The sequence below is a fragment of the Adiantum capillus-veneris genome, chromosome 2, assembly GCF_014529385.1.
Source record: "Adiantum capillus-veneris isolate H3 chromosome 2, ASM1452938v2, whole genome shotgun sequence".
Lineage (NCBI taxonomy): Eukaryota > Viridiplantae > Streptophyta > Polypodiopsida > Polypodiales > Pteridaceae > Adiantum > Adiantum capillus-veneris.
In genome coordinates, this window is record NC_140932.1 from 25,986,024 (window position 1) to 25,995,924 (window position 9,901).

Genomic DNA, 9,901 nt, shown 5'->3' on the forward strand with positions numbered 1-9,901 from the left:
GCAACTTTGTCTCTATATGTGGGTAAATTTCAAAATTTACACGTTGGATTGCACTCAATCTAGCTAGCATGTACACTTGCATCTACCAAGACTCGTCGCATGGATGCTGAGGTCTCATGCACTTGACCATAAGCATGTTAGTAATATAAGGTGCATATTGTTTTTTTGTGTACATTTGGGCACCATTGGCACCTTAAAATGTGGGGGCAATGAAAGCAAAAAAGTTCACTCAATCGTTTTTCTTTGCAAGAGTTTTGGGCATCATGCTAAAAGAAAGGGCGTGCTACAAAAAACACACACACACACACACACACACACAAACATACACACATGCATGTTCTTCTTTGAGAGAGAAGATTGTATTCAACCATTCACATTCTTGCCCTTACCCATATTTTATACCATAGCAGCCATTTGGCTTAGCTCCCACTCCCTTAAATGTGAGACAAAGCATTGAGGCACTACATGGAGGAGAGTCTCTTTTTGTACGCGAATTATATCCCTTAACAATTTGAGAGTGCGATCATCATACCCTACATGAGTGCTCAGCTTTTGATCACATCAAACTTGCTTTACCCACATTTTAGCCCATACCATGGCCTACATACCTTTCTCTCCTAGCCACCTCATGGATTTAACTTGTCAGTGGCCACCCTTATATCCATAGTCTTCAAGCATGTTACATGTTGTACTCGGTCTCAAAGATCAATCTGATCTTTAAGGACGCTCTCTCTCTCTCTCTCTCTCTCTCTCTCTCTCTCTCTCTCTCTCTCTCTCGTTCTCGTTCTCGTTAACCTTTGAGGTCACTGTGTCCCCCTCTCCTTGTATAAGTATGTGAGCATGCAAGCCCTTGAGTTCAAGAATAAACGTTCATCGACTAAAATTTTTAGGTCTCTTGTGATCTTCTTCTTCTTCTTCTTCTTCTCTCTCTCTCTCTCTCTCTCTCTCTCTCTCTCTCTCTCTCTCTCTCTCTCTCTCTTCTAACTTGTTATGCAACATGACGACTTGTTGTCAACATTGTTTGGATTGGATAAGGTTTGCCTAAACTTAATAGCTAAGAGTCGAGATTGGTCGATCTCAAAATTAACGGGTCTCAAACCACGTCCGTAGGAAGAAAAATCTCTCTCTCTTTCTCTCTCTCTCTCTCTCTCTCTCTCTCTCTCTCTCTCTCTCTCTCTCTCATGCTGCCCGTCTAGTTTGTAGTATTAAAATGAAGCATGTGAGAGGCGATGAGCCTGGTCGTGTGTACCAGCGAGCCTCGGGGGATTCACCATGGAAAACTTACCGTACCACGTAAGTGCAGGGGAGGGGGATTTTTTTATAAGTTGCATAAGCGTATAAGCTAGGGGTAGGCCTCCAGTAATTTATCTCCCAAGCTTAAAAATAAGGGAGGGGGTATCATATTTATGGGAGGGGGGAGTGAGGAAAGGGAAACATGCAAAATCATGGCTTCCCAAGAGATTCTGGCCTCGAACTTGTGAGTCAATAGCTACAAAGATACATGCAAGAAATAACCCTGCTTTGCATATAGTTCATTTGTTGAGGAATGAAAGCTATAAAGAGTTTATGTAGATGCAAATTTACATGGAGAACCTAACAAAACTTCGTAACCATGTTTTTAGAGTAATTCAGATGGGTCAGAATTGGACGAATAGCTAGAGTGCAGGCTGAACGGGCACATAGTCTGAAAGTCAAACTAAGACACATTGAGGGTACATCTAGTTATCAATAGAAGTGGTTACTTAGTACGTTGCCAATCACTATGCTACACGCTCTTTGACTAATTTTACTCAGTTACATCATGTAAGACCTAATTTTATATGTAAGATAGGGGTATGATAGTTTTTTGCATGGATTGTCGTATAGGCGTAGAAAGGGGGGTCATATTCCCTAATATGAGTCGTATATAGGGGTTTTATCAAAGTTGTCCGCTCGCAGGTGGCGTCCCGTTTTGTATATAGAGGGTTTTATCAAAGTTGTCCGCTCGTAGGTGGCGTCCTATTTTGTATATAGAGTGAATCCCCCGGGCAGCGAGCCTGCTTTCTGCTTGGTCACGAGCCGGATCTTCTCTCTCTACGTAGTTAAGAGCCTCAAAATGGGCGTAGCCTTTCACATGGTTAGCAAGAACCTACTCAAGATCTGTCTCATCACTCAATCAAATCAAGCATTTATCTTAAAAAAGCCACCGATTTTTTTGACTTGCAAACAAAGCTAGAAGGCTATTTAGCCATTCCAAAGTGACCAGGCTCCAAATGTAAGCAAAATGACATGGAGGCAGTCCTACAATGGAGGCACATGCATGGAGGCAACCCTACAATAAGAGAGTCATCATTTCCAGGGGGAGACAAAGGGCCCACATTAGGTATGCAACATTAAGGAGGATCCAAATGAGCAAAGGATTTCTACCTCCAAGACCAAGGCCAATGCCCTCAACTGGCAATGATCATACTCCAATGCAATCACATCAGTGTTGTGGAAAAATCACTTTTTCAAACATACAAAATTGATTTCCCTTAATTTTCAAAGAGGAAATTTAGAAAATTAGGTTTATTTTGCAGGTGTTTACACTATTTTTCTCAATTTGGGGCGGGATTTGTCCGTTTTCCCTGCCCTCAACCGACATTTTTTAATTGAAAATGGCATGATATTAAGCTGAGACACATTTTTCCTAAACAGTGAATGGAAGACCCGCCTTGCATGATTGTTGCTGTGAGCACTGTAGTAGTAGGCAATGCCACATGTCCCCTTGCAGAACCCTTTTTTTCTTGCCTATGTCAGGAGTTCGAGATGTAAAAACTTGGGAGAGCTAAAAAGCCCGGACGGTCACATTGGAGCTCTCAACATTGTAGCATCCGCTGACTGGCCAAAAAAAGACGAAGAAAGTGTGGAGACGGATGTGGGACTCTCTCTCTCTCTCTCTCTCTCTCTCTCTCTCTCTCTCTCTCTCTCTCTCTCTCTCTCTCTCTCTCTCATGGTATGGAGAGCCGCATCTAGGCTCTCTCTCTCTCTCTCTCATGGTGTGGAGGGCCGCATCTAGGAAAAAATGGAGCTCGTTGGGATCAACGGTAGCATATAGGCAGCGGTAGAGGAGTAGGTGGCTCAGCAAGTGCTTGTGGCCAGTGGGACATGTATTGGATGTGGGGTTCGTGGCGGATTAACTATTGGCAGCCAGGGGTGTTGATAGAGGAGACTATATGAGGCCTATTGTGGCAACATTTGAGAAGTTGTACATGAAGTAAGTGGTGGGTTGTGTTCATGATCGAGTTTGGGGTGGGGGGGGAAGGGGAGAGGGGGAAGCATTCTCTGTCAAGCACCAAGGACAATCAATGGCACTCTCTCTCTCTCTCTCTCTCTCTCTCTCTCTCTCTCTCTCAAACAGAAATAGACATATACACTCCTCAACAGGATTAAATGGGATTGCCCCCCCCCTCTCTCTCTCTCTCTCTCTCTCTCTCTCTCTCTCTCTCTCTCTCACACACACACACACACACACACACAGAGCTACAACAAATAACAAAGACCTCTCTCTCTCTCTCTCTCTCTCTCTCTCTCTCTCTCTCTCTCTCTCTCTCTCTCTGACCTGTGACACACATGAGAGTGGAATAGAAAATGAAACATGATCTCTCTCTCTCAGATTTGTGATGTGCCACATCTCTCTCTCTCTCTCTCTCTCTCTCTCTCTCTCTCTCTCTCTCTCTCTCTCACACACACACACACACACACACACACACACACGCGCGCGTGCGCGTACTCGAGAAGGACCAACTTATCGACGTGTGGCATAACTCGTTGCTCGTTATTTTCCCAAGCTGCGAAGTAGAGCCACCCTTTACAAAAACAAAAGTGATACCCTTGAAAATTGAAAGTTGGACCGGAACTCCATGGCCTTGCTAAAGAGTTTAAATAATATAAATATATATATAGTACTAAGTATTGTGACTTTTTGCCAGAACTAAGAAGTCAAAACTAAGTCTTTTCATTTTCTACCATCACTGTACTTGCTACTTACCTTTCACTTTTACATTTTAAACCAAATGATTTCTGACTTATACAGTGACACATGGATGCCCTCTTCTTCCTTGAAAATTTTAAGCTCAATTATATATAGTATAGTATTTACGGCGGCCTACAGAAAAGAGAGAGAGAGAGAGAGAGAGAGAGAGAGAGAGAGAGAGAGAGCGAGGGAGCTACCTCGACTCCAACTAAGTGAGAGAGTGGAGAGGTACTCCCATATACACACATTAAAATCCAAAAACGTTCAAATGTCACATGGAGAACATCCAACAATTCAATTTAATGGTAAAGTAATTGCACCAAAAATCTTCTCTTTTCCTTATGTTCTTATGTATGAGTGTTATATTAATTGACCTCGTGAAAACATAAAACATATAAAATATTAGTGAGAGTTTAGGAATTGATCTAATTCTTGTATAAATATTTCAATAAAACAAATTATAATAAAATGATGCATGCTTTTAAAAGAAAGAAATCCATAATATCATTAGGATAGAAATGAATATTGAAAATGTATAAACTTAATACATGTATAAATGAATAATAATACATGTATAAATGTATAAATTAATAATAATACATGTACTAAAATACCAAGGTGACATTTACATATCAAAACAAAAGTTGAAAAAAAAGTTCTTAGTTATGAAAAATTTCTAAAGCTAATCTCTAATAATAATACATGCACTAAAGGAATAATGTGACATTTGCATATCAAAACCAAAAGTTATAAAAAATTTCTTAGTGGTGAAAGAATTCTTTCATTTAAGGACAATTTATAATTTGTTAGTTAGAAATTGTTTGTAAATGAAAAAAAAATTACAAAAAAAAGTATGTTTCAAATCAAAAAGTTGATAAGAAATCATTAAATCCTTAAATGAAGAGACCTATTTATAAACTAAACAAAGATTAAAAAAAGAAGTCAAGTGAACATTAAATAAAGGGACCAAATTACAATGATGAAAAAAGACACATTATAAAAAGAAAATAGAACCTTCATAAAACTTATAAAATAAACAAAAATTTAAAAAAGAAAAAAAGTCAAGTGAGCAACAAATAAAGGGACCAAGTTACAATGATGGAAAGACCCATTTACATTATAAAAAGAAAATATAACTTTTATAAAACAAGAAAGTCAATTGAGCATTAAAAGAACGAACCAAGTTACAATGATGGAAAGACCCATATACATCATAAAACAAACTCATGTGACATGTGTCTCCAATCCATGATTCTTAATCAACGGTCCAAAAAGTGCACCAATTCTCCACCCACTCTTCTATGGCCTTCTGAAAGCCAATAAAAAGGAAACAAAAAAGGGCATACTTTTACTTTCAAATCAATATTTTGATAAGTTAAGTTGGTAGAGCTTATTTTGAACGAAAAGTTTTTAAAGAGAGTGCTTAATGATTTTTTTTTGTCTTGCTAAAAGAAGCCTTAGAGTTGAGTTGGGTTAGGCATACTTTCAATGTTCTCACTAATGAAGGAGACTTACATTAAATGTTATTTGAATTTTAAAATAGTAAATGGATCTTTTTGTTTCACTTTCATTTCATATCGTGACATGTCTTGACTTTTCTTGCATTCTATTGTTTTAAAATGCTAAAGTGAAACTTCACTTGCATAATAATTCTAGTAAATCCCATGAACACACACACACACACACACACACACACACACACACATATATATTTATATATGAGTTTTCTCAATTTCACATTTCATTTCACAACCTCACATGGGTTGACTTTTCTCACATTCTATAACTTAATTCTAGTCAATATTCAGGAAAGTCTCTCTTATTAAGAGGCCGTCGATTGAGTTTCCTCCTCTTTCTTGAATGCAGCACATGCCTCACTGTCCAACTCTTCAAAGTTGTTACCTAGATTCCAAGCTGCCTCTAGAGGTCTCTTCAGAAATAGTCTCAAAAATCCTGATTGGTCAACTGAGGGATATTGAAATCATTAATGTGAGTAGAAATAGTGCCCTCTTCCTTCATACGAAGGTCAACAGCTTCTTCATCAAGAAAACCTTATTAGTGGCACTTTTGTTCTCATAACTGGAACACAACTTATCCCATACATCTCTAGCAGTCCTTTCTCCAACTATAGTAAAGTATAAAAATTCGGCCAAATGCAAATGGAGGGTAGATTTAGCCTTAGCATCAAGTTTCTCCCACTTAACATCTGTATACTCGCCCTCTGGGTGCTCCATGATAGGATCCAACTGGCCTTTTTTTTTGTATAAGAACATCTTGAATCTGCTCTTTCCAGATAGCAAAATTTGTCCCATCAAATTTCTAGATATTGTAAATATCCTTTTCACCGCTAGATGACATGGCTGCAAGCTAAAGATAATATGGCAATAAACACTGGTAATTCTAGAAAAAGTTCGACAGAGTTCCCTAGAAAAATTGACAGAATCTCAATCCAAAACTGTCACAAGAGATCAGTAATGCATCAAAAGTAATGCTTTCAGAGCATAAGACAGGCGCATCAACCACTAACTATGCATAAAAAGTCAAAAGCTGACCCAAAACTGCCAACACGGGGTCAAATGCACCTAGCTCTCTCTATACATGTCCTATGGCGAGGCTACGAAAAAGGGGTACTCCAAGAACCTGTATCACTGAAAGGATCTCAACATTCGAGAATCCCCCAGCTCAAGAAAACCTCACGCTATTGACCCTCACAAAAGGTTATGCAAACAAGAAACCAGCCCAGTCTCAGAAAGGGCCTCCGAACCGAGTCTTCAAAAATGGTAGGGACTGCCAAAAACAAGCCAAATCGGCTCCACAAAAGGTACATATGGCAGTTTCCGCAACTCAACGTACATCCACTGCCAACAATACTGCAAGGTGCAGTACACGCGCTCAAACAGGCGAATAACAAAATGTGCAAGTAGTAAACAAATCCCTGCGGGGAGTAAAACCGCTCTCAAAAGAGCTCAAGCACTATGAAAAGTGCCAAAACAATGCATATGCACATCAAGTACTCCCACTGAAATCTGTGTTGATGCTAAACACTTCAACCTGTAAGAAACCTGGATGTCATGTATGTATGTAAGAACCTGTGAGGAGATGGATGCTTGAAAAACCCGAGACAATGTTGATGCCAAAAACTGATCCTAATCAACCCATAAGCACCGTCTCTATAGCACATAATAGCCATAAAACGGCTATATACCATCCCAAAATAGTCTCTGAACAATCTGCACTTGTGTCTTGTACCTGTATTTGTAGCTGTAGCAAAAGTGGAGTTGAAAAATACAACTCCTGAAGCGTAGCTTGGATGAATCTTTCGACTACACAAACAGCTTCAAAAGGGGGGTAAAACCCCAGGACAATAGATGGAAACGCTCTTGGAACGTTGAATTTGCCGATGCCGAAATCAAAAACCTATTTGCACTTTTGAAAGTGCGCGCGCGCGGATGCGAAAAAGGCAAGCACAAACCCTGCTCTGATACCAGTTGAAGGTGCCACGAAAAGCATGTGCGAGTGCAAGTGCGAGAGCAAAGAGAGAGACAGAGAGAGAGAGAGAGAGAGAGAGAGAGAGAGAGAGAGAGAGAGAGAGAGACCTACTTTGGGTGGAGCGCACAACAACGTTATCCTGTTTTTTGCAACTCCTTATTCTATTGTATTAAAGAATAAGTGTATACATGGATTAAATTAGTAGATGGGTTAGTAGTAAGTGGGATGTCCGGCCAGTTGGCCTGAATCCCAACATTTCTCACGTTAAAATATCCTCAATTTTTTGTAAAAGATGATAAATGGAATTTTCCTTGGGATGAAACCATGGGTCGACTACACGCACACATATATAGATACATAGAGAGAGAGAGAGAAAAGAAGAAGAAGAAGATACGTTCTACCTTCAGTAAATCTCTCTCTCTCTCTCTCTCTCTCTCTCTCTCTCTCTCTCTCTCTCTCAATGAGAAGAGGCTAATTTGTACTACTTAAAGACAACTCTAAGAAATAATACAAATGGTGATGCTTCTGAGGGCACTTAAGAAACAACCTAGAATTGTGCAACTAGCCATATGGACAAATTGAAAAAACCAAAACCAAATGAAAAATTCTCTCTTAAAGGATTAAAATTTTCCCATGGTAAGCTAAATGGAGAGAGGATGATAGTAGCCTCAGAAAGATAGGCACTTCCATCAAGAGCACACTCTGCAAACTCTCTCTCTCTCTCTCTCTCTCTCTCTCTCTCTCTCACACACACACACACACACACACACACACACGTGTGTCTATGTGTGTACACATACATATGTTTATGTATATTATATACATATCATACACACACACAGATATATATATATATATATATGTGTGTGTGTGTGTCTGAGAGAGAGAGAGAGAGAAGAGATGTATACACGCACACATACATATGAGAAGAATCTAATGTAGAAAAAAACCAAGGGATCTTAGAGATCAATCTGACAAGTCAAACTCAAGATTTGTTACTCAAAGAGAGAGAGAGAGAGAGGGGGGGGGGGGGGGGGGGGGGGGGGGGAACAATGTTGTATGTGAAGATCCCCTTTTGCTTTGAGAGAGAGTGATTGATATATATATATATATATATATATATATATATATATATATATATATATATATATATATATATATATATATTATATATATATATATCTATCTTAACAAATTGAACAACAAATTCTTAGAAATTTAGTAATATGCAAGTCTTCAAATCCTCATAAAGTATACACCATGTACACCAATGTTATACATCCCATATATAGATCCTACAACAATTAGGCCATGCTACGAGCAAAAAAATGTATCACCTCTAAGTCATTTGCCAACCAATGAACATCAAAGAATAACCAGTTCAATGGAACAATATAGCAACTTAAAGTAGCCAACAATTACCTTAAGTTTCAAAAAGGTTATAAGGATCAACACATTGATCTGGGTGGATTTTCATTGGATTGTCTTCTTAGAGGGTTTAGATGTCATATCCTCCATTTTTCTATATGAGATGTCATTATTGATAGTTAGTTATTATAGTTGCATTATCGTAGCTTTGGAGGATGATCTTAGTTAATAATGAATCTTCCAAGAATATATTTGGCACTACCTCATTGATGCATAGAGAATGTTTGCACATATTGCCACCTTGGGGAAAGAGAAGAGAGGAAAGTGTCAGAGACTTCTCCTGGCTTGTGATTAGCCGCAACAACGCGCGGGTCACATACTAGTCTATACTCTTTATAATGCAGCAAAAATTTTTGAAGCTTAAAGAGCCCCTCCATGTGTCGCTTCCTCCTTACTTCTCCAAAAAGCTTTCAAATCCAATGAAGGGCTTTCAACTCAAAAAAGCTTTCAAAGTTTCAACTCAAAAAGATGTCCTTTCATAACAACAAAAGTAATTAAATCTTCACGCTGAGTTCTACGGTCTACCTAGGCAAGAAAAACAACATAAATACACCCGGGCGGCAGTCAATGAGCTCTTTGTCATTTATTTGTGATCGTATCCGTTGACTGCGCTCTCTACTGCGACAATGTGTGTTTGACAGTTTGTGCACGTGTGTGAGAGAGGGAGAGCACGGCTTCAATGCTGTGCATGTCAGATTGTACGTGTGTGTGTGTGTGTGTGTGTGTGTTGTGTGTGTGTGTGTGTGTGTGTGTGTGTGTGTGTGAGAGAGAGAGAGAGAGAGAGAGAGAGAGTCTCAACAAACTGGCTGTTGTGTGTGTGAGAGTCTAGAGAGCAAGAGAGGATAAATTCTATCAGCACGTCGATGTCAGTGAGTTTTGTGTGTGTGCGCGCGCAGTATGGAGAGAGAGAGAGAGAGAGAGAGAGAGAGAGAGAGAGAGAGAGAGAGAGAGAGAGAGAGAGAAGCCTTGCATGAAATGCAGCCTTCCTGT